General features: G+C 46.5%; 1 protein-coding gene across 6 annotated transcripts in view; it reads left to right on the forward strand.

Annotated features, from left to right (window-relative positions):
• LOC135368445 (cadherin-23-like) overlaps positions 1-25,697 on the forward strand; it is a 489,752-nt gene that overhangs the window by 188,633 nt on the left and 275,422 nt on the right. For 5 of the 6 annotated variants that reach the window (XM_064601708.1, XM_064601707.1, XM_064601705.1 and 2 more), the window contains one exon: positions 12,308-12,347. The exons of the other annotated variant lie outside the window; for it this stretch is intronic. The gene's annotated coding sequence lies outside the window, so the exon portion shown is untranslated. The remainder of the gene's footprint in view (positions 1-12,307; positions 12,348-25,697) is intronic. 6 annotated transcript variants of the gene reach the window in all.

The following is a 25,697-nucleotide window of genomic DNA, read 5'->3' on the forward strand; positions in this document are numbered from 1 at the left end:
CCCAGCCTCGCTTCCTCGGTCCATGAAGACCCTAATCCACCGGTTCCATCTGAAGGTCCTATACATGCAGCCGTAGCTTTTTACACCATGATCGGAAAAGTAGCCTTTCCAGACTGCTCCATGTGCGGTGTTGTGGAAGATGTTGAGCCCATTTTGATGTCCCGCGTACGGTACACTGAAGCTCGTCGCTTTCTCAATCGGAGCTGGCAGCAGTGGACGGCCGCCCGCTCAGTGTATCAAAGATAATTGGGCCCTGGAATCACAGTGTCAGACACCGGGCGTTCTCCGCCGTAGTGAAATTTTTCCGGGACATTGACGCAGACAAACAAGTTTTGAGCCTATGAGTGTTTTGTGGGTTTTACTGTTCGACTGTTTGCGCGTTCTGTGACATCTCAGTGTGTATGCAATTGTTTTCTGTCGGAATCACCACCGCCACTAATCATCATCATCATCATCATCATTTTCCTCTTCATTACCATCATCATTACAGGAGTTTTCCACCAAAGTAACTGGTGCAAGTGATGTGGAGTTGCGGGCCTCACACTAGTGAAGCCAAAATCTCCGTTTTATTCTTTCTTAAAATCAAATCGAATCGAATCGATCAGGAAAGAGAGCTGCCTATGCCGTAAATGTCGCTGAAAATAACTAGATAATAAGATACAAATATTTGTATTTCCTCGTGAAAAACATTGTGCATGGCGAAGTACTTGCACAAGCACACCGGAGCAGGTAACGTAGTAGGCCTGTTTACCAGCGTCCGACACGTCCCTCTATCACGTAGGTCAGTAAAGTTTCTTCCGTTGTTGCTGGAAGATGGTCCGTTGATGTAGCTCACAGATCGGAGATATTCCCAAGAGACGTCCGACAGGCGGTATTCTCGAACAATAACTGGGCTTTATTTACATAGTCATTTACATAACTATATACAAGACAATACTACAGCGACTGAAGTCACGGGGCTTTCGCCTCGTCTTCATCCAATCCTTGCGGCTTCCACACACGGATTTTCGTGTGTCCTCCGTTTAAAAGAGTGACATTTGGGACACAACCTCCGCCAGCAAACACCAATCCCAGGAGCCCGGTTCAAACGTCTCCAACTCATGGTTGGCCTAGTTTGAATTTGGAACGAACCAGGCACCTCCTAATTGTCCGCCCACTACTCGGTATTTATGGGTAACGGACCAAGCTGTCAATCCGTGCACCATGCAACTTTGGACAGTGCATCTTCCTTGGCCCACTCTACTGATTTATTGCCAGCGAGCATCTGGTCGCGAAGACCCCCTGAGGCGTCAAGTGTCCACCGTCCAACGTGCCTTCCCCGAGTCTCTTTCGGGTGGCTATTACACTGAGTTAGGAATGCACAATATTCGCGAGGTTTCTAAAAAGTACAACTCTTACATCTCCCCCCTTAAGTTACTTGTGGGGCACTATTGCGACACAAGGAACAATATCACTAAGAGTTGTGTAGCCTAATCATTTGGATTACGATAACAACAGCTGCAAACACTGTATACACTGCAATGCACTCGCGTAAGGATATTCCCTCTTATGGTCTCAGGATCATCAATACACACGTCAACTTAAATACGGGCTACGACACAGTGCAGTACAAACGTAACTGAAGGTAGAGTTCACAAGCAAAGTCCCACTGCACTTGCACTCTATAGGTGCCTCATTGCCCACATCCCATAGTGCACCAGAACCGACATACATTATATATGGGTTTTAGTCTAACGTGTCGAACACTAGCCTCCCCATTGTGACTACCTCTGCGTGGGTCCTACGTGCGATTACGATCCCTAACACTTTGTCAGCAACCCATCGCGCCGGCAGGCTCCGTTTGCTCACCAGCGGTCTGGAACGGAGCGACGCGTCATATACGCGTTCGTGAGCTACTTCGAGCAACTCGCTCGTCACATTCGTGTCTGATACGGCTTTACCTGTCAGGAGCTTGCGAGAAACATGACTTGTGCCTGTTACGGACTTGTGAGGATCGCTACGGATCTCACTCTTTTCGAGGCTACATGTTTCGACCTCCGTGCTATGCTCATTCTCTGCAGGTGTTTCATTGCCGATGTGGTGCACTGCGCTGGGGCGCTTGCTCGCCTGCCCCTCGCCCTCGCAGTCGGACGTCAAGCTTCCGCCTTCATGACTGGGCAACTGCCCTTCGCTCATGCTAGCGTGCAAAGCAGTGCACTGCAAACGGACGTCGCCGACCTGCTCGGCGCAGTGGTCTTCGCCCGTGCAACGAGAATTACCGCAGTGCTGTACGTCTGTCACCACACGGCATTCGACATGAACTGACGCTTCTGACAAATTTCCTTCGCTATCAATGTCTGACTGACTGATTACATCGACCTTCAGGTCGCCTACGCTGCTAGTATCATCCTCAGCATGGCTGAAAGATGCTACGACGGTACTAGACGTCACGCCCTCAATGATTGCTTCACACAGCAGCTCAAAATTACTTCGCACTGGAGGCGACAGCTTTGAGTACGACTGATCAACTCTCCCATTTAATAGGGGGTACAAAAATCCCGCTCTCCACGGATACGGAACGCCTTGAGCATCAAGTGCTTGTTCCACGTCTCGTAGCCACTGGGCTACTGATGACGGTTCGTTGGGCATTTCCTTAAGGGACACGCTCAGCCTGCCTAGCAGGTCTCTCACCTCAACGAACCTTTGATTTGGACGGAAGGTTGCGGCTTCACGTCGCTCATTACACCTCAAACTTCGCGCATTGTTTACTCTTAGTTCGGCAAGTTGAAGTTTCAAATCTAAGATCTCCCATTTCTTTGCGGGCGCCGCGGCGATCCCACAAACGCCATGTACATATTCGACGGCGTCTATCAACGCTGCGTCTACCTCTAGCTCCTCATCGCTCCGCATGTTTTCCCTGTCTCTGTGCCCGTTACTAGACTCGATCATAGTGCACACAGGACGTAAGCAACGAAACACCTACCTCATGTATCTTGCTTCCGGAGGATGCGTTGAGGTTCTGTCCAACAATCCAAGAACACAGCTGACCCCGGTGATGCTGCCGCTACAACGTCGCGTCACCGCTGCTTGGGTCTCTGGGTTGTCCTTGTTACTCGTCGCTGGCACAGACACCTTCACTGCAGTCCGTTGCAGTTAGCTTCCGCTGTCCGTCGCGGAGCTGCTTCTGGGCTTGGCTAGCACTGCTTTCTGGTCACAGCCGCTCCAACGGCTGCAGCCGGCAATGCTCCGGCTAACTTGCCTCGAAGTTGTTCCATGTTGCTGCTGGTCGTTATGCTTCTTCGCAAAGCTGGGATCCTGACGATGACTGGAGCTGTCCCTTCAGTTTCCTGGACACTCCGATGGTCTGCCGCTGTCTTGCGCTGATATGCCCTCGTTGTTCCGACTCGAAATATCGTCCGTCCGTCCGGATGGTTCAACTCTCCGTAGGTGAGCAGACTGTCGTGCTGCGCCAGTAAAGTTTCTTCCGTTGTTGCTGGAAGATGGTCCGTTGATGTAGCTCACAGATCGGAGATATTCCCAAGAGACGTCCGACAGGCGGTATTCTCGAACAATAACTGGGCTTTATTTACATAGTCATTTACATAACTATATACAAGACAATACTACAGCGACTGAAGTCACGGGGCTTTCGCCTCGTCTTCATCCAATCCTTGCGGCTTCCACACACGGATTTTCGTGTGTCCTCCGTTTAAAAGAGTGACATTTGGGACACAACCTCCGCCAGCAAACACCAATCCCAGGAGCCCGGTTCAAACGTCTCCAACTCATGGTTGGCCTAGTTTGAATTTGGAACGAACCAGGCACCTCCTAATTGTCCGCCCACTACTCGGTATTTATGGGTAACGGACCAAGCTGTCAATCCGTGCACCATGCAACTTTGGACAGTGCATCTTCCTTGGCCCACTCTACTGATTTATTGCCAGCGAGCATCTGGTCGCGAAGACCCCCTGAGGCGTCAAGTGTCCACCGTCCAACGTGCCTTCCCCGAGTCTCTTTCGGGTGGCTATTACACTGAGTTAGGAATGCACAATATTCGCGAGGTTTCTAAAAAGTACAACTCTTACAAGGCCATTCCGGAATACGAAAGCAGATCACTTTCATCTTTCAAGCAGGACTTTCATCTTTCATCATTAGGTTGCATGTTCTGTTTCCTTTTAATCTTTTTCCAGGACGCGAGAGGCGATAGTGTGATCCTTCCCCCCTCTCAGGTTGGGGATGAAGGAAATACGCGTCTGCGAAGATGCGCAATGAACAAAATAAAGAAAACAATGGCGTTCCTTCACAAATTTTTTGCGGGCGATCTATGGAACGGATTTTTGTTCTGAAAACGGCTACGATATCAGGTGACCGAAAGGAACAGATGTTTTCATTGGGACAACTTTGTAGCTTTTATAATTAACAAGTTAATTAAGACATTGCCTTTGGACTTTGCTAATGCCCTCCTAGGGAGTGCCCTTCAGCATATGCTATATTGCAACTGATTTCACCTTGGAAAAAGTGTTATATATATATTTTTAAAAGATCTGTATACACTTAGCTGGGACACCCTGTATATCATCAACACTATGCAGTGCCCAAGTATATAGACGTGCGTTTCGTTGCGTAATTGGAAGTTTACTGGATTATCTTGATTATCAACCTCTCGTGGAGAAGGCACATTGACTTCATCGTCTCAAAGGCTCAGCGCTGGGGGAATGTGATTCGCCACTTTGTAGGTGTGCGCTGAGGCTGCACTGAGCGGGATCTTCTTGTGCGCCACAAAACTCTGGTTCGCGGCTCCCTGCTATACAGCTTGCCCGTATTGCACTTCTGTCAGCCACGTCTCAGTACTAGCTTCGGTGTACACTGGCACGCAGCCTCCGGACGAGCCTTGGTGTCCCGCGCAGCGCTGAGACGCGGATGGTGATCGCCGACGCCGGAGAAATACCTATCGATGTCCTCCACCGAAGAGAAACCATCCGACACTATTTACGGTTGCTCGCTCACCACCGGAGCCGACGCCTGCAATGTGTAGGAAGCATGGGCATCCGCGGCTCTTTGGCCCCGGTGGTAGTGAGTATCCTGACGACGTTGGTTCTTGGGAAAAAGCGACACTGGTTGACCCTACAGTGGATCCCCGGCCACACTGGCATGTTCAGGGCAACGAGGAGGCAGATTTGGCGGCTGCCGCGGCCCACTGTATCTGCAGAGCCGTGCCCATTGTGCTCTCCAACGGAGATAGACTCTTCTACTTGTCTGCGTTGGTGTCACACTTGGCACGCTATCAATGGCGCCATGACATCACTCAATGGTCACTCCTCCATGCAGTGAACCCGTCATTATCATCTAAGATGCCAGGTGGCTTCCCTCGCAGCTTTACCTCACTTCTGCGGCTTCTACGACTCAACATCGCCTTCCCCCCTGTGTTCCGGGTTAAGTTGGGTTACAGTGACACGGCGCTCTACTAGCTTCTCACACCCCAGCTACGATTCCCCATATCATTGAGGACTGTGGCCGGTACACGTGTGAACGCCGGGTGTTTCGACGCCAACTTGAGCTCCTTGACCATAGACCATTCAGCTTGTCCATGCAAATTTGTCCATGGAGCTCCCCTGCGCATCAGTGCCGGGCTCTTCGCTCCCTTTTTGCTTTCGTGCAAGTCACTGGCCTCCTCGAAGAGCTCTAAACAGAACTCCGACCTGTCTTCGCTTTTCGCTCACGGTTAATCCATCCTCTCATATTAACCTCTGTGAAGTGGGGTAGAGTCCTGTGACTACCACGGGGAAACATCCCATGTCATCATCGCTTCTTCATCATTTATTATTGTTGTTGTTGGTGTTGTTTACGAGAATAAAAAAAAGCTATTTTTCTACTCCCTAGAAATATGGCAACATTCTGGAATATAATGTTAGAAAGTAGTATATTTCTAAACCCATTCACAGCCATGTGCCTTCGTGTGAACACCATGAATACGAAGTGACATGACCGACAATCTTAACTCAGCTCAGGCATGCTTTGTACAGGGAACAACGCTCAAGATACTATGGCGCGTATCACGTTCTCAGAGTGTTCCCGCCAGTATATAACCCCTACAGTGACGGCGAACTTGGACTTCGGAATAATTATTGTCGTGACCCGTAAAAGATCTTCTTTGCGACCATCGAACTCTCGCATAGAGGAAGCGTTCCTTCTTATCAGCTCCGTTAGAAGCTGCTTTTCATTTCCTGCAATAGCTGCTCCACGAGATGTTCCCTTCAGAAAGTGCGGCACCGGATGGTGCACCACTGTTCTTTCGGTCCCTAATGAATACGAGACTTATGTGTGCCCTACGTCGTGGGAAGGATTTCATGGCATAGATAATGCGGAGACCACGACTGTATCCATACCGAGCAACGTGGCGATTCTTCTAGCGAGGCGGTTGTTTGTTACACGTATGAAAGAAACAGTATATGGAAAGAAACAGAAAGAAAACAATATGTATGTGTGTGACAACAAAACAACGCCGGCTATCCTGTGACTACTATGTTGATGATGTCTTGTTAAAACAGGTGAACTCCTTTAAGTATCTTGGGGTATATTTCCAGTCGAATCTTTCATGGAGTACTCATGTTTCGACTTTGTTGCTCAGACGTACATTATGGATAAGCACACCGCAGGTTAGACGAACGGCGTATAAATACTTAGTTCTCCCGTTGGTTCAGTATTCCTGCACGGTTTGGGACCCACATATTGCCATTCATAAGAAAAAACTGGAAAGTGAGCAACGTAAAGCAGCAAGATTTATTTATAAGGATTTCAGATGAACAACCTCGGCATCTGTTTTATGTAGACGGGCGGGGCTGCCCCCCAATTGAGTTATATTTCAAGGTACAGCGACTTAAGCAATTGTTGGTGTTACGTAAGCGCAACCCTTACTCTCCCTATCTAGCTGCACACAGTCAGCCTTCAAGCCACAAACATAGTATGGCCCTTCAGGAATTTCAGGCCCGTACCGATGTGTTTAAATACTCATATTACCCTAGGACCGTACACGACTGGAAAATCCTTCCTGAATCAATTGTTGCCGAGCAGAGCAGGCCTACGTTTTTAGGTAAATTGGAAACACATGTGTATAGCTCACTCCTGTAACGATCCAAAGCTCGATGGACAGTATTGTAAATAAAATAACACTAAATAAAAAGACGAAGAAAGTGTGCATAAAACACAATATCAACAATAATTAAATGATGATGCCATGGGGCCTCATTCCCCCCCCCCCCCCCCCGGAATACGATATATCAAAAACTAGCTTCGTTTGTTTCCTATCTTCCTCGCAGTCTTTCTATGCTCCTGAGTGACAATGCTTCTCTGAGAGCATTTGCGATAAATTTGTGTTAGTTGAGTCAGTGTGGTCCCGTCCGTGTCTTTCTTGTCTCTCCTTCACAAGCGCTGTTCTTTCCGATGGATGCACACGACATCAACTACCCCGTTTCTGCACCCTGATTCAGTGGTGCCCCTCTTTGGCAGCGGTACTCTACTCCATCGCAAGCCTGTTTTCGTCAGCACCACCAACACCGCCAACACCAACACCCCACTCCATCGCAGTGCAAGACCAATGCCAATGTAGTAAGCGAGAATCGTGAAAATTTCTACTGCGGAATTTAAAATCGAACTTTTCTTATTTTACTTTTCACTGTTCCGCTTTTTTTTTTCGTTCGATTTTTTTTTTTTTTCTGTAGTGCTTTGAAGTGCAGAACATTTACGCAACAGGACAAATAAACAGTTACATGTGTGTAGCGAAAAATGAATAACAGGTATGTGAATTCTACACCTCATTTTACTTCTTCTTCTTCTTTCTGACTATTATGCGCAATGTTTAGACAGTGATGCTTCTATAGGGCAGAGGGCACTTCACTGTCATACTTGCCCCAGGTGGAAGTTGGTCTATGGACTGCGTAAGGGGTTTGTGAATACCTACTTCGTGGTGTTGTTTAATGATTCACACTGTTACCATTACGCTTTTAGCTTGATCGTTTTGATCCTTAAACGATGGAGCTCTTCTCCTCACCATGGATTGCCGTATTATAGTCATGGTCGCTTTTCCCGACAGAGAAATCGTGACCGTCAACAGAGGTAAACGCATTCCAGTACTCAGTCCGTTTTTGTACCATCATCTCACGCTGTTTACACTCTGGGTTGGTGTAGTCTATATCCATCCACACTCCGGACCTCTCGATCCGCGAACTCTTCTTCATAAAAGATGCGCTTTCTTCTGCCCTTCCTTGCATGGGCGGACTGCACGTGCAGCGACAGCGTACTCTTCTGTGGATGTTGTCAATGGCGTAGAGAGCGGGGGCCCAAGCTGCCGATGCGTGACTTTCAAAACTAGACGCTACGTATACTATACCGCGTGAGAAAACGCAACGGAATACGGCTTTTGTGAATGGGGCTATCACTTCCCACGGTACACCAGTCGGAGCCGATGTACAAGAAGGCACGCCAACAACTTCACTTAAGTACGAGGTGTAGCGGGTATTTTGTATGGACGTACTGAAATACTCATGCTACATGGAATATCGTTCGGACGTACCACGACATCGTCACTTCTCCATAATATATTATTGTTGTTGTTGTTGTTCGTTGGTAGCTGTATAAGTTGGCGCTGGACAATGGCTGTGATTGCAAATCTAGTGCAGTGTAGGCGAAAACAGGCGAGCCCTCTTCACGGAACTAAACAAGCAAAAGGAGCCCGTAATTTCTCTCGCCGCCCTGCCCATGAGATGACCCACCGACCGAGCACAGCCTCACAGGCAATGCTCATTTTTGGCGTGGTCTGCTTCACGTTGAAGATTCAAAGGAGATGCTAGGGAGACCCCCCAGGAGAGGATCGGAGACCGTTCTTACGGCGGTTATCGACGGTTTCTTGTTTTCGTGGAATCCCTGGAACAGTTGCCGGCGTAAGTACTCAAAACAAGGAACCTTATGCATAAGCCAGTAAAGTTGATGATTCGGTATTCCTTGTGTAGGGAACAGTGGCGGATCCGAGTGGAGGGCAGTTGGGCGATAGCCCCCCAAAACGTCAGTTTATACATGGGATTTCCCTCTCTACCCACCCCCACTACGCGCTCCGATAAAGAAATCCCCCCCCAAAACCGGGGGTCTGGATGCGCCCCTGGTATGGAAACGAATCATAGTGCTGAAGAAACTGTCTCCCTGCAGAGTCCCCCTTCATGTACATTCAGATACAGCGTGGAGCGTATCATTTGGAGGAATTTGCGCGCTGTTTTCATCTCAGTGGGATGTTGGAATTCTGTAGGGGGCGCCACCTGCACCTGCTGGTTTTTCTGGCTATTTTCCCCCTTTCTGGCAGGTATTCTGAACAGGAGCGTGGGTGAGAGCTGGGAAAATCCTTCTATGAGTGCATCCGTGCGCATCTGTTGCGCGTAAGCCGATTGTGTTGTCGCAAAAAGAGGGTGTGATAGACTATAGAATCCAGTCGTCATCGACCAGTGGTATTGTCGAGGGGGTAAAAGCGTCCACTCGGTGGTGATAGCCAGGGTCGTGGTGAAGGTGTGCTGAGGGTGGTGGGTTCGAATACTACCACCGGCTGTGCTGTCTGAGGTTTTCTCTTGTTTTTCCAGCAGGCTTTTCAGACGAATGTCGGCACGGTTGCCCTTGAAGTCGGCCCAGGACGCACACTAACCTCCTGTCCCACATTCCTTCCTGCTGTCCTCTCCATCCATCTGCCCACCTCATAAAGCCGTTCATAGCCACAGTTGCTTCGCGGCGCTTACACGGAATCAATGTAAAGCCTTCATCGTATCGCCTTAGCACTTGCAGCCGTCTATCTCGGAACATTACAATGTGATTATGGTGACCGTAATGTGATAAATAAAAAAAATGGGGATGTGAGTTACGACGAAGTCCAACTGGCTACCCCAGTACGCTTACACACAAAGTACAAACAGATGAGAGATTTCCGGGGGACACTTACAGGTGCAGGAATTCCTGAACTGAGAAAGAAGACGCGAATGGGAAAGCAATCGCTCAATGCATACTGAAGACAGCTAGAAAGGACTCAAATCTATCTCTGCTGCATCCTATCAGGGAAAGAGGCAAGAACTGCAAGAGCCGTAATGCAGTTCCTTTTGTTTTCCTATTTTTCCTCATGGTGGGTCAAGAACAGTGTTCCGCGCATTCCCGCGGGCACGGTTGCTTGTTTGGCTACTCCATGATAGCCTAGGCGAGCCTGAGCGATGGGCGAAAAACACACATCCACGACACGAACACCAGCCCATCGCTCAGGCTCGCCTATCACGGAGCTTATCCGCCAGCTATAGATTGCATCTACGCCATCTTATGTATCTTTGTTGGTTAGTGTCGTGTTATTACTGAGCGATCTGCCTGCTGGTGTAGCGGCATGTTGCCTGGAGGGGATCGTACGTCCTGGGCCGACTTCACGGGAAACTGTGCCGACGTTTGCCTTGTATCGTCCGAGGAAAATAGGGAAAGCACCTGGACAAGCACAGCCTGTGCCTTAATTCGAAGCCAGGACACCTCCCAGTCTCGGCGTCGAAGCGCAGTCTCTGCAAGAGCCGGCAGCTGACAAGGGCTAATGCGGACAGGGACAGACATGCAACTTAGTCAGCCTCGATGTAATTTGTAATAAATCGTAAGCTGTAAACTGGCGTCGATAGCATGCTGGCTTCTTGAGGTCAAGATCGCAGGGCGAGGACAGTAGCGATGTGGGAGAGGTAAACATTGCCTTCAGCACCGCGTGTCCGAGGTTTCCGGCGCATGTTCCAAAATCCCAGGGTCCTCTGGGACGAACGTTGAGGAGATTCCTCCGTGCCGTCCTCAGTAACTTTGGCAGTGCTCTACGCGCGAACAACGTTGAAGACAGTTGAAGACGCTCGAACAGCGTTGAGGACGAACAACATTGAGGACAATAATGCGTTCCCGAAGCACTACCGAAGCTGCTGAGGACACCACTGAGAAATTTCCTCAATATTCGTGCAAGCGGGGCCAGGCGGTCGGTAATATCCGCAGTCCTACCCCGTGGCACTTGTAGCATGTCTCCACACACTGGGTGTGGACGACATGTTGCAAGTGCCACAGGATAAGGTCTGCAGATATGGAGGCGGACATACCCGTGTAATTCTACTCCCAATTATTATATTTTCATCGATACCTGTTTCGCCCATCAACAGCTTGCATGTTGCGGTGCTTCACTGTCCCCGTAGCCCGTATAGCCACATTGTTTCGTGCAACCTACAAAAACTTGTGTGCTTGTGAACACACCAAGCTCGAGACAACTTACCCGAGAGTGCAGACGTACAGCGTAATGACTCAGCCTTCATTAGAGCGTTGCGTCGTATTTAATCACCATTGCAGACGTTGACTGGACATGCAATTACCCCAGCGCGCAGTCTATAGAGAACTTCCACAGAACCTGGCCTTTTGCAGCCAGGTTTCATATCTTTTTTTATTTACGATTGCTGGGGTGTATAACTGCAGAGCCGTTTTCAAGGTCCAACATGGACGCTGAAAGAAAGAAAAATAATAATCGAGATAAAACGTGGTGACAGGAAACGGATTCCTGGTCGTCTTTTGTTCACGGACGCGCAATGGACGCCCTGCGCCCCCTTTTGTCTGGTCAGGTAGCTTCGGCAGAAGTGTGGGGAAAAAAAAAGAATAATAGGAGCGAGGCATGGCCCTTGTCTTCGTTAAGAAGCCTCTTATTAAACTTTTTCTCTCGACGATATGACGCTGGAGATAATAACGACTGCCTTTGTGGGTTCATATATGGTCGGCGGTTACGAAAGGTTAAGCTCAAGGTCAGCGCCGGCTGTGGCAGACCTGTCTGTCCGTGTGCAAGGAGGGGAGTGCCGTTGATCGGTGCTGCTTAATTGAATTGCATTGTACTGCACGTTTGAGTGCACATGCGCACACAGTAGGTGTTTCTGGAAGTGGCATGGTTTGTACAGCGTTTCATGCTTGCAAAGCGTCCGTTGTTGTACCTCCGGCCTACACTGTTTGCTGCTGTCCGTCGGGCGGCTTTTCCTGGCCGAACTGTCGGAAAGAAGAAAGAGGAACAAAGAGAATGGGCGAAGACTTACTCGTTAGCTGTGTGTTTCTTGCTGAACGTTTGTTTGTAACCGTTTCGTTCTGCTCAGAGCCGTGCACCAAACAACACAGTTGAGCCTGAGAACTTTCACGCTTTTTGAACTGGCGATGTCAACAGTATCTCCACAGTCACAGTGAAACTGTTGAACACGTTTTATGCAATTATTTATATAAGTAACATGCCGAAGAAGTAGCTAATGACATGTCAAATTTGTATTTACAGCTTACACAGAAAGTGATTTTCACGGCCGTAGCAGGATTGGGTAAGTGCACCGTGTTGTCGTTGACAACGTTTTAATACTCTGATGTTCTTTCTTGACAACGTTCTGCATTGACTTTCATAGCACTCGTCTCAAAGTTGTCGCCCCCCTTGCCGCTGAAGGGCACTGTAATCAAATCATTGCAAAATGACAGGGTGGTAACCTCGCAAGGGGCAGTGCTTGCATTGCTTGCCGAATAATACCAGCATTTTGTCATGACAATGCAGTGCCAATTTTGTGTAGGTGAACTAATCAACTGATCGTATTTTCGTTAATTCGAGCGCGCACGATGTTTGGCCTGCTTATTCCACATTTTTCAGCTCGAACAACCAAAAATACAATGCTATAAAAAGTTTCTCAATGCTGTGAGGGCTCCATTGCATGTTTCGCTTCGTCTTGTGTCGAGGGAGGTATTTTATCATCAAGATCGTTTGACCCACCAACCGTCAATGAGAAGCCATATGAACATGAGGCTGCAAGTGGGGCCAAGTTTATGCGTCTGTGTACGACCAGAAACACACAGGAACAACTGCACATCAAAGGGTTAGTACGTCTTGCGCAATTTCCCGTGACGTCTTCCTAGCATTTGAGTGTCCAAACTACTCAAAAATGGCCCAGTCCGAAAGAAAAACCTCGCACCTAACCAAACAGATGGGTATAAATTCCTCGACCATATGGAGTTTATTGTCAAAACTATCAAATATTTCCAAGTACGCGTAAATCAATTTCGCAGTCTTTAGATCGTGCACTGAATTTTTAAAATAGAGTGTTGGCGCTACCCAAAAATATTGCGCATTCTTAAAGCAGCAACTCCGACGGGCACGTACGGAACTGACTCGACAAGTCGACTTGTAGACCACATAGGTCTCGCCTATGATATGCAACAAACACTTCATTTGTCGTCGCCTTTCTCGGAGACATTGCACGCAGTGCCAAGTGGGGAACACGCAATTTATCAAGGGGGTGTTACCCCGCTGACGCAGGGCGTAATATATGCTCCATTTGCTGGAGGGAGAAGAGAGCTCCGCTGGCACGTCTTCTACGAGGCGCATGTCAGAGCAGGGTTCCTCTCGCACCTCGGCGTGCATTATCGTTCCTTTTCTCTTGCTTTGATGCTATACAGTCAAGAGAGAAGTGACATTCGGAAAAACAAGTAAAAACTGCAGGATCATAATGTTTTTTCTTCCTTCTCCGTAACTCCCAACGCTACAGGTTGTTGCGGCTCTGATGCTCGGTCCTGTGGAGCTCTGTTGCGAAGGTTGCGACTCCAGTGAAATGAAATGAAAAACTACACACGTTTTATTTCCACTTACCAAAACCCTAAAGTAGTAGCAGTAAGTAACTGCCAAGAAAATGAAAAAGGACTGGGAGCAGGGCGGCCGCGCCTGCAGCTCCCATTTCATTTGGGTGGTTTTTGAGTGCCCAGCCCGATGACCTATACGGACGCATTTGCATTTCATAGCCCTCTGCCTTTTTCCTTCCTTTTCTTTTTTGATTCCCCTTCTTGTTTTTTTCTTTCTCCCCCCTTTTCTTTTTTTTTTCGGAATAGCAAGCCCGCTCTTTGCCTGGCTAACCTTTCCTTTCTTTTTTTCTTAATAAACATATCCCCCCCTCTGCATATAGCTATAGCAAGTGGCACGTCCGTGAAATGAAAATTGTACGTTACTCTATTCAAGTTACTCTGTCCCGAAATAGTTTTGGGAGTAACTTGGTAGCTCGCAAATACTTGTGCCTGTTGAGTATGCTAACTTAAATACTTTTTGGGAGCAACTTGCACTCATTTCATAAGTTACTCCTAAGATACTTCATTTGTGCGTTTTTATCTTTATCTTTTTTTCTTTTTTCGGAGGGAGGACGAGAAAGTGATGAACAACTTCGTGTTGTTGTTTTTTTTTTTATTGCTATGCCACATAAAGCGAGGAGGAGAGAACCCTCTAAGAAGGTATCGCAGGAAAAGAGGAGCATCCATACCAGTGTATCGTTTTATCTCCATTTTGATGTGTCTGTACAGTTCCTCGTGAAGTCTCTCCATGGACGCGTTCGAGCTCCCCCTCTCTCTCATTCCTTCCTATATACTGCTCCCTCTCCATCTGCCCGCTTATGTACACCACGCTTTCTTCGCGGCCCAACACGTAATATGAATTCAGCTTGGTTTCTGAACGTTTTACCGATTTTATACCACACATTGATGAACCAAGCATTAAAACGCAACTAAGCTGGTGTAACGACGTTGATGGTATAATTTCCTTCAGCTTGGGGTCCCTGTGTCTCCCTTTTACACACAGTGCATTAAAGGCTTCATTGCTGATTTGAGCCTAGCCCTCTCTACCTGTGTTTTGTGTTCCTGTCCCTATATACCACCCCTCAAGCTCAAGAAAATGATACCATCAACACATTTCGCTCGTTGCAGTCGTTCACAAATAGTCGGCTTGTCTTCGAGTAACGCCCACATGGACTCTCGACGTATTTTGAGATAAATACACGTGTAAATTACCGCCGCTGCCTGACGTGGTCTAACCAGAGTTTGAGGTAACTCGTTACTGTAACTAAGTTCCTTTTGTTTTGTAACTTGTAACTTAACTCGGTACTTTTGCGCCGTGGCAACTTTCAGAGGAACTCGTTTCTTTTTCAAGTAACTTTGCCAAAGTAACTTAAGCTAAGTTCCAGGTGACTTTTAATTCGCTTTTCACTCACGTCCACTTATTTTGCTGCTTTCTCTCCGTTTCTTTCATGGCATTTTATGCCACAAAACGTGATATTCATTCTATGAGATTATTCTATTGAGGAAGTAAGAACCGCTGCCGTTGAAATGGAGCTGAACCATTGTGCGCCCACAGGGAGTAAGATGCAAAGCGTTCGAATTGTCGTACATAAACGAAAACTATCCAAGCATGCTGCACTCCTCCGCAGGCAACTCAAGGTAGAACTCAACTGCTCACTCGCGCTGCACCCGTGTAGCGCTATTTTGTGTCCGACGTAACTCGTTCTTTTTTTCAGGTAACTCGGCAACTGCGAGTCACATTTCGGTCTGAAGAACATCGTTATTAACTTAGTTACATTTTTCACGCGGTAACTTAACTCGTAACGAGTTCTTTTTGGCGGGTAACTTCACGATCTATGGATCTAACCCCGTCCTAAATCGAACCTGAGCATTGTCGTCCTTTGGGATCGCGTGCGTGGATGCCTATAACTCGCGTTCACTTTAAATACTCCACTATACCGAACGCGTCCTGCGATGCGTAGGGCCGCGTCGTTGTCACGCATCGGTCATCACAGCCAGGAAGTCGCTGGAACCTCCCCCCCCCTCTTCCTCCTCTCTGGTACAGCGTGTGCAGAGCAATGCCTTTAATTCCACTGCGCCCGAGGATTTCGGGAAGAGTTCCCGGTCCCGCTTCTGTAACCGCTCTTCTGGAACATCCGTTAGAACCTTCTGATATAAGACGACCCCCACGTCGAGAGGAAACTGCCGTGCAACGGACCCCGGAGACTCATCTGGAAACACCTGTTCAGCAGGCCCGATTCCTTTGCCAAGAGCAGGTGGCTATACGAGACAAAAGTCGCGTTCTTCCGTCTGTGCGGAATTCGTACGCAAATGGAAACGAAGCGTTGTCGACGCGACAGAGTGAATTAATTTTCACGTTCACTGTTATGATACGTCCATACTAGCCTGTAGTGATTCGATTTTGAAGCAATTTACAATTATGAAATGAACCAACGGAAAGTCCTACCGTCAAGTCCTGAGAGCTACATATGGCTAACTACTTGTAGAAACACAATGCGAGGAAGCTGTTGTAGGGTCGTCTCTGCGTGCTTCTCCGTAGAGCGCATCTCCCCAGGCTCTCAGGGGAATGTTACCAAAGGCTATATGTGAGTTGCAAAAAAAAAAAAGAAAAAAAAAGAAAGCTACATATGAGTTTGCATATATAAAAAAAAAGGAAGAAATTGAATTCGTCACCTGACGAATTCTGCTACTGCCATAAAGAACCCCAACAAAAGCAAGCCTACATTATGGCTAACCGTTCTTCTTCTTTTTTATCAGCATTACACATACCCCCCCCCCCCCAACAAAACAACTACATATGCCTATTTGCCAATGGACACGTTGTATACTATTTCGAACCCGGTAATGCAACGTGAAAAGTTGTGGTGGTGGCGGTGGTGATTTTATGTATTTATTGTTATGCATAAAATACTGTTGACCCATCCTTGTGGCTCATCACAGGTTGCCAGGATACAACGCAATTTCGAACTTGCAAGAAAACAACAACAGACAATTACCACGTATATTTACGGGGCAGTTTCTAAATTAGGTGCGAAACCAGAGCCATTTTGCTCGTTAGCAATGTCCGCCGGAAGATTGTTCCAGTCGTGGACTGTGCGGGGAAAGAATGAAGACGTCTGTGCGAGCCAAAATTTCTTGTAAAGCAAGAGAGTACTTATTGTCTGAGACACCTGCGTCTCGTCTCCTATCCTGTGTGGATTCACTTTTGATTAATTGGAACAGATACTTCAGCTGCTGTGCCTTGAAGTATACGGGGTCTTTCACCTAACCTGTCATAAAATTCGATTTAAAAATCTACTTTTCTGAAAATTACGGGATCAACGTCGTTTACCTCTGGGGAGATTTTGCCATTACTTCTGAACACTTTTACCAAATTTAATTCGCGGGAAGTTTAATTTTTCCAATTGAACTCCGAAAGTCAACCTCACGTTTTTTTTTTTTTACAGAAACATAAAACGAAAAAAAATTCGAAAGCCGTCCTTTCGAAGAGCGCAAATCGGCGGCCAAGCTCAGTTCTGCGTCGAGATAATGCAGGGGTGGGCAGTATTTAAACACATTGTAATTAAAATACTATTTAAAATATAAAATACGTGTATTTATATATTGTATTTAAATACAGACTCGAAAAATGTATTTATAATTATATTTAAATACAAATTTTTGGGTATTTATTCTCGTAAATACTTTATAAATACTTCTTAATACAGAATATACTGACTCATGTCTTAAAGTTGCCGTGCATTTGACCTTTCGGGAAGAAGGGCGAGTTTGGGGCGCAGTGTTTGAGCTAGCATGCATGCGATAAACCATTTTAGACGGCGAATTCTTCGCTGTTGTGGCGGACAATGGTCGCGGCTGATTACCTTGTCGTACGAAGCATCCGCACCAAATTTAATACCTGCCTTTGTTCATTGGCACCTGTGGAGATGCTGTTCTCCTTTGCGAATCTGATTGTACGGCCGAAAACAGAAGACGCCTAAAAGATGCAGTCTTCGAGAAACTTCTAATATTAAAATTGTCACGATAATCTAACAAAAAAATGCTATTGTTCCTTGCTGGCTCATTGTTATGATCGTCGTTATTTCTGTAATTCCAGATGACATCTTCCTCACTGTATTTATGGTAGTAGTTACGGAATTTAAATACTGTATTTATATTTTGTATTTGAATACGCATATGGAAAAGTATTTACGAAGAGTATTTAAATACCCCTTTCAACAAAATATTTCGTATTTATATTTAAATACTAAAAAATGTATGAAAATTATGGGTATTTAAATAAAAAATTTAAATAAAAGTATGGGTTAAATTTAACCCACCCCTGAGTCTGATAATGCAAGATGCTGCGGAAGGAAAACGGTCACCCGCCCTTTCCTGTTTCCTTCTCTCTCTCTTCTTTCAGATAAGTTCGGGTTGCAACCGTGTTGCCGTTATCGGAGGAAGGTGGCAAAGGCAGGTACATGGCCTCATCGCATCGCATCGCTTCTTTGGGAGATCTGAGCGCGGCTGCCAATAGACGATATCAGAAAATCCCAGTGCTCCTTGCGCACGCGCTGCATCCTGGGAGATTACTGAAACGAGGATGGGGGAAATGCCCTTCACGTTTCTTTTTGGCTTACATTCACTCACCAGCCTCGGTGGCTCAGTCGGTAACGTGTTCGCCTTCTGATCCCGAGATATGCCGGTTCGAACCCGGCCGAGGACGCCGGCAACTTGGTGGCAGGGTACAAGTTGCTTAGACACGCCGCATCACCTTAGACATCGCACGTTAAAGAACCCTCAGGTGGGCAAAAGCAATCCACAGACCGACCGCTGTGGCGTCGCTCATGATCTCAGTTGTCCTCCCCGTGGACAAACAGCCGAGACAGGAGGAACCAAACAGTTTGGATATCTTCTCCTCCTTTGTTATAAGCAAGTTCCCATAGTACAAAGCGGCGCTAAGCTCTCTGGGATTTTCTCAAGTCGTCTATTTGCGGGCCGCGAAAGGGCGGTATTTGCGTTTCTTTTTTTTTCCCGGCTGTTACCTTTGTAGTAGTGAATGCATTGTGCGCTAGAATGGGGTAAATCCTGCATGCGCTTTCTGTTTCAGTCAAAAAATGTCGGTTTGCCTTGGCAAATTCGGAAATTGAATTATTTCTCGCGAATTAAATTTCATAAAAGTGCTCAGAAGTATAATGGCAAAATCTCCACTGAGATAAGTAGTGTTGATGCCGTAATGTTCAGACAAGTAGATTTTTAAACAGAATTTTTATGACACGTTATGTGGAATGCTCTCTGCAGTTGTATTCGTATTAAACTAGCTCCGCTACACAATACAGACGCGAATGTAGTTGTACTGTAGTCTTTCAAAATGAAACGGACAGGTTTCATTTGAACACCCAGTAATTTCTTCCTATGGATTTTAAGATGCGGATCCCACACTGTAGCGGTATATTGCATTATTGGCAATTATTGGCAGGATGTAATAAAAAAAAAGAAAAAAAAACGCCGAAAGGCGCACCGAGGGGCATTGGCTACAACCGCAATTTTGCTCTTTGTTTATTGAAACTGAAGCTTAGGTCTATGCTCATTTTGGGCGATCGTGTTGGAAAGTAAGGCTGTACCTCTCGGCTGTGCCTTGACCTATAGCTTGTGCGTATTTGGTATAGATTAACGCGCATGAAAGTAAAGTAACAACGCGACTTCCTTAATACTCGCATTGCGAAAATAATTTGGGTTTGTGATACACGTGCGTTGTCGATTGCGTCGTCGTTACGAATGCGTGAAATGAAGTATCTCGCACATAGCGCACATCAGGTGGCAGTGCTTACGTGCACAATACCCGTTACCTTTATGCATGCGCAATATGTCCCTCCCTTTATGCAACACCGGTTGGGAGACACATGAATAGCTAAGTAGGCTATCAATCTTTCAGTGCATCGCACAACAACAGCAACAAATACATGTAATGACGACGAGTGAGGAAATGTGTCACTTAATTCGTGACTCACTACCCCAGGGCACTCTGGTTGGTATGAGATATGAAACGATGAGGTGATGGGATGGTGGTTGAATCACGATGTTATAATATTGTCCTTGGTGCGACATGAAGCCCTCATGGCACGTTAGCTAGTAAGTGCACAAGTACATAAAAGTCACAGTATTTATTTTATTTATTTACATACCGTCTTGGCCATGAGGCATTGAAGAGGGGAGGCAGTACAACAATGAGAAACAATATGAAGAGCAAAAGAAAAAAGCATCTAGAACAATCCACAGACTCCGTAGAGAAGCAACACATTATAAAGACACTGCAGTATGGGTCGGGCTGTATTGCCTATTATTGCCTTGTGCCCTACTCACTTGTGACGACCCAAAAAGATGCGTCAACGGCATTGTAAATAAATAAATTAAGTGGTGCAAAGAAGACTATGTATAGTGTCCCTTAGCTCCACGAAGAAAAGCAGTACCTGACGGTTTTGCATGATATTGGTCCAGGGTCCTGGATCATGTCCAGGGTGTCTCAATGCCTTCATGTGGTTCCGTATATTTTCCGTTTGGTTAGACATAAAATGGCGACGAGGCACAGCGCAAGCAGATTGGAGCCGAACCATGAGTTTTCTACCATTCTCAGGAAACAAGTACATAGAACATAGTTCAACGTAATGCGACTTTCATGACCTCACCGTGCTCTTAGGGTGTTAAGTGTAGCGCGTCTTTCCTTTTTCCTGCCGAATACACGCCACACGGGGAAGGTTCCTCAGTGAGGTTCCTTGGCCTATGGCAGCCCCCGGCGGGTAGCTTAGCTTCCTGCGCGTTTGACGCGCACTCCGTTGGCACTTTGAAGCGCGGGATCTTTGACACCCTTGGGCGGCGATGTGCAACCTCTTGGAATGACGCGTCTTAGAATAAGATTATCGCTCGAGAAGGCATGCACCGCTTCCCGAACTGAGCTGCCTTTGTGAGGCAGAACGGCACCAATCTATAACTATAGCGCAACTTTTGTGGTGCGCATCCACCTTATAGTCCGACTGAAGAAATATGCTGCACTGTAAGGTGCAAGGTGTATGCCAATGATGTTTGCGAGGATGTTTACGAGGACGCATCCGGACGTGCCAGGTCAAAGCGTCAATGTGCGCGATGGTTCTGTCTTCGGGGTATGTAGACCGCGATTATGAAACAAGCATCGTGTATCTCGTGCATTTAGGTCATTTGATGCTCACTATTTTGAGTTTATGGAGAACACGGATCGGATAAGAGGCATAGTACAGATGCATGCATTATGGTTACCCGTGTGCTACCATTCCTACAGTACCGCATGCCTCTAGGAAGCAGTACTTATTTTGTGCGCCGAGCCTGCTTGCTTGGACTATCTCCACGGAAGAAATGAAGCAGCAGTTTCACCAGCACCACCAATGAAGTGGTACGGTTATGATGTGAAGTGATGTGATAGAGGGGAAAAAAATATGAGGATGTAAGTCACGACGAAATCAGATTGGCTACCCCAAGCAGACCACTTAGCCGCAGTTAGCTGAAAAAGCAAAAAATCAAAGGGAGAAAACTCAGTAGTTGGGGGTGGAGAGAGAGACAAACATCCCGGACTAGTGGTCACAACACTTGTCACAAACGAGGGACCAGAAAGTGTCACAAAATGTCAACCAAATGCGTTTCTTCAAGAAATTGTAGGAGCGCTTTCAATGCAGCCGCTTGATGATTGAATGGCCAACTGGCCGGGCGTCCAGGCGAGCCAGACTTGCTTTAGTGTCCCGCGACTGTCGGCATACTTGGAGGATGTGATCTGTGTCCTTGACAACATCGCACTCACTGTGGTTTGGAGGTGGCGACTTTGGAGTTTGTAGAGCAATCGCCTGCTGTACGGGACATTCAGCCGGAGTCCATGCAGGAGACACTCTGCTTGTCGAGGAAACGACGGAGGTACCTGGAAGCGTAGCCCGGGGTCGACCCTGTACAGCAGTGAAGATCGAGCAGATCCTGTCAGCCAAGAAGAGTTGCACATTTGTTGTCTCAGTTCACGTATCATCCTCTTTGCGTCCCCTATGGTGAAATAAATTGCCTTTATTTGAACGTGACCGTGTTGAAGTGGTACGATTATGATTTGTATTCCTTTTCAACAGTTTCACAGTTTGGAGTTATGAGGTATTTAAGGACACACTATAACGTAGTCCTTGATATGATACTCTCGTGCATATTATGCAGTTACTTTGCTACCCACACACAGAAACGCGCGCGCGCGCGTTCTGTGTTCGCACAGTTTGTGTTTGTGTTTCTGTGTGTGTGTTGCTGTGTGTGCGCGTTCTGCGCACGGTGTTCTGCTACTCTTAACATAACCCCCCCCCCAAAAAAAAACAAGAAAAAAAACGACTACTTGATAGCAAATTGTAACTTGATTGCTTCTCCCTTGTAGGAACGCAGCGAAGAAGATGCAGACCAAGAAACACACACATATACACTCAGCTACTGACTCTCAAGTAAGGACCTTGTTGACACAACACACTATATAAACATACAAAGTTGTGTTAACAATGTCTTCAGTTGAGTGTGCGTATGTGTGTGCATAGGAACAGCATCTAGTAACTATGCCATTTGCAGACTTTACCAGTGTAGCCGTGGAGACAAACAGTGGAGACAAACATGACCTCTATATAGATGACACCGAGGGGAATACAAAATAAAACATTCTTTGAAACATAGTCCTTGCTGTGCATTAGCATGTATGCCTCTACATCGACTTCGCAATGCAAATTTGTGGAGTAGAACCTTCCAAACAATAAAGCTGAGCCTACATTCGTTACCATTAATAAGCGTGACTTGCAGATTGCAGAAATTCCTATACCTATTTTAGTGCGAAGGTTGCACCTCGTGTTCTGTTGCCTCGTTGCATTAGTTCAAGGAAACTGACACACGGGTTGTCTGTGTGTCACTCGTACCTGTACGAACAATGACGTCACGTATTCGAGAACCATAAGAATAGGGCGTCTTCACTACCGAAGTTGCTCGTATCTATACGAGCTAGCTTACGTATTCCGTTCAACTGTCTGTGTGTGGTACGCAGATGGTATAGTGTGACAGGTGGCTTGGAAGTTCTTCGTCGGTTGTAACGGATTTTCGGCCGTGAGGTTTTACTTATTAGCTTTATATTGCTGGTCTATCACTCGAATGCCAAACTTTGGACTTGCGGTTTTGTTCTTCTTCTGTACGCTTCCTTCCTTTCTTTCAGTCATGCCTAGAAACAACACCCCGCAGTCCTCCACGCGAAAGCTAGTACCGTAAATAAATGTAGAAATCTTCACTGTCTACTGTTTTTGAGTGCTGATTTGATCTTCGAGGGCATGGCTTCTTCCCTGCTCGTTACTACGTCTACTGAGTCAAGCCTCTACATAATATTCTTTTGACACCCTTCGGGTGTAAATATCTTGTCCAATGTCACGCACCTCTCTGTTGTTGTATCACGCCATACTAAGGGAGTTTTGCAAAATACTTTTTCTAAACGAAGAGCCATTTCATCTAGCTCATTCTTCCCTAAACACCATTTTAGGAAGTGTATTCTGTATAAAACGCTGTTTCGGATGGCTTTTCTCGTAACACTTTTTCCAGCACGCCGCGAAGCAACTGTGGCTATGAGCGAAGTACAGACGTGGACAGATGGTGAGAGGACAGGGGGATAGTATGTTTCCTGGACCGACTTCAGGGGGACTGTGCTGACATTCATCTGGAAAATATGCCTGCGAAATTATGGAAATCTGCGTATCGACCTACCGGGGGGGTTATCGTTTATCGAAAGAAAGGGAAAAAATGAGAGAGAGAGAGAGAGAGAGGCGATCTTCCCGCCGAGACGGGCGGCAAGTTGCCAGAGAGAGAGATAAACGGTGAGAAAAAAAAAACTGGCAACGACAGGGACAAAAGACCCCCCCCCCCCAAAAAAAAAAAAAAAAAAAGAAACGGGACACACCAACAAGACACGACACATAGCAATGATCCGTTCAGTGCAAAGTTCGGTGGCTGTGCCATCTGGTGGTCACCTTCGGTTCACCATAATAGCTCTCAGTTGGTCTCATTTGTTACAGCACGTCAGATATTTGTTGGTCACCTTAGTTGGTCACAGGTGGTCCAGTTCACAGTTGACCGCAGGTTGTTGGTCACTCAGGTCACAGCGTTGTGTATTTCTTCTTTGCTGTTAGGGACCTACCGGGAAAAACGAAAAGCGTTCATAACATTACGAATCAGTCGCACGAGAGAATGCCCATGCCATGCCAACAAGAGTTGACTCCGGTCCCAACGTCTCTCCGCTATAATATATTTACGCGGGCCTACATTTGGTTGTGCGTTTTGTGCATTCCGAGAAAGGGAAAAGCGAACACCAGACGGACTCGACGAACTCATCCGACCGACGTTTTCTCACAGACGTGCTCAGCATGAAGTAGATGTGTATGCCGATGTCGTGCTCTGAGCAGGAATGATGGGCATGACGCCCATTAAAGAACCCTTCAAAGGAATGTGGATAGGTGCGCTCAGCTTGAGCTATATCGTACAGCTTCAAAAAGATTATGTAGACCATCGCGGAGTATGTAGAATTCGAGTGAAAGTGTTTGTGTCAGGTATCTTTGCGCAGCCGGTGTGGAGATCTCTTGATCATTCCTGTTTTACTAGTTAGATCGGAACATAAAAGAAAAGAAAAGAAAGCAAATTAATCAAGCTTGGGACCTTTAGCACCATGAAAAGCGCCACCTGTGGGATACACAAGAGCAGCGCACACCGGAAACGAAAAAAAAAAAACGTTACGTGTTACAAACAGCTGCGTTGCTATAGTAATCGATTCGTTTTGCGGGTGATCGGATCACTATTACGAGTTATCAATTACCGAGTCGATTACTCCTTATAGACTTAGACTTACTCCTTATCTTTCAGAGATAGTCACGAAAACGATGTTCCAGATGTTCATGTTCAGATGAAAACAATGTGTTTGTTTAGATGCATGTTGTGTCGACCTAAAGATTTGTGCCTAAAGCTCCTGTGCTGTTCGAAGGCGACGAACTCCAATATTAGAAACCACGTGTAGATGTGTGTAATTGGATTAGATTTTTTACGGGCGCTATAACTTATTATCGAAAGTAACTGTCAAAGTAACGCGTTACTTTTAAGCCGTCACATTTTTAGTCCAGTAATCAGTAGCGGTAAAAAATTACCTTTGTCGGAAGGCTAATAGTAACGATAATCAATTACTTGTAACGAGCAAACGTGTACAACTGTGGTTTGTGCACAACATCAACGCAAACGACAGTTGATTTTCTTTTTCTTTTATCAACCAATCAATCAAACAATTAATCAACAGTTGATTTTCATTATTCGTAATTGGCTAGTAATTGAACCTCTGTATTTGATAAGGGGATAAGTCCAAAAAACCCAAAATGAGAAAAGGGGCCTGATCTGATTGTCCGCCCCATTGACGCACATGCATTTCCCGTTTTTTTACCATGCTGTAGCGGGCCAACAAATCGCAATAAGGTGCTAAGTTTTCATTGGCAGGTGCATACTGTTATGTAGATGTCATTGCAACAAAAATAGTAAAAGAGGTTAAGTCGACTTATCCCCTTATTGCATACAGAGGTTCAATTGTCGGGACTGCTTCAGGAAGACAACTAGAAAAGTGGTTGCTTGTCTTTTATTACGGTAGCTATCCCCGTATTGGTGAATGTGTACTAGGGAGGTTAGAGGGGAAGAAAATAGATTGTAAAATGCGGCATACAAGAAAAATCATGGTGGGAACGATCTAAGTAGTTATATGAGTATGTTCCACACTGTATGACCGACAAGAGTAGTGCCCTTTCCTCGGCACTCTAAAATCTGGCGTGGGATAAGAACAGCATATATGGCCGATATATAAGAACCGCGGCATATTGAGGCGGCGCCTCGCGTGTTAGACATTTCTACGCCGTCCGTAGTATCCAAAAATTGGGACTCAACTGGTCCTCATTATATTTTAAGGTCATTTCCGCTGGTCTGTAGGTTCCCACCGCGGCGGGAACCAAAATGCTGGGAGCCCCCTCAGTAGCATGCCACCACATGAAAATGAA

The sequence above is a fragment of the Ornithodoros turicata genome, chromosome 9, assembly GCF_037126465.1.
Source record: "Ornithodoros turicata isolate Travis chromosome 9, ASM3712646v1, whole genome shotgun sequence".
NCBI lineage: Eukaryota > Metazoa > Arthropoda > Arachnida > Ixodida > Argasidae > Ornithodoros > Ornithodoros turicata.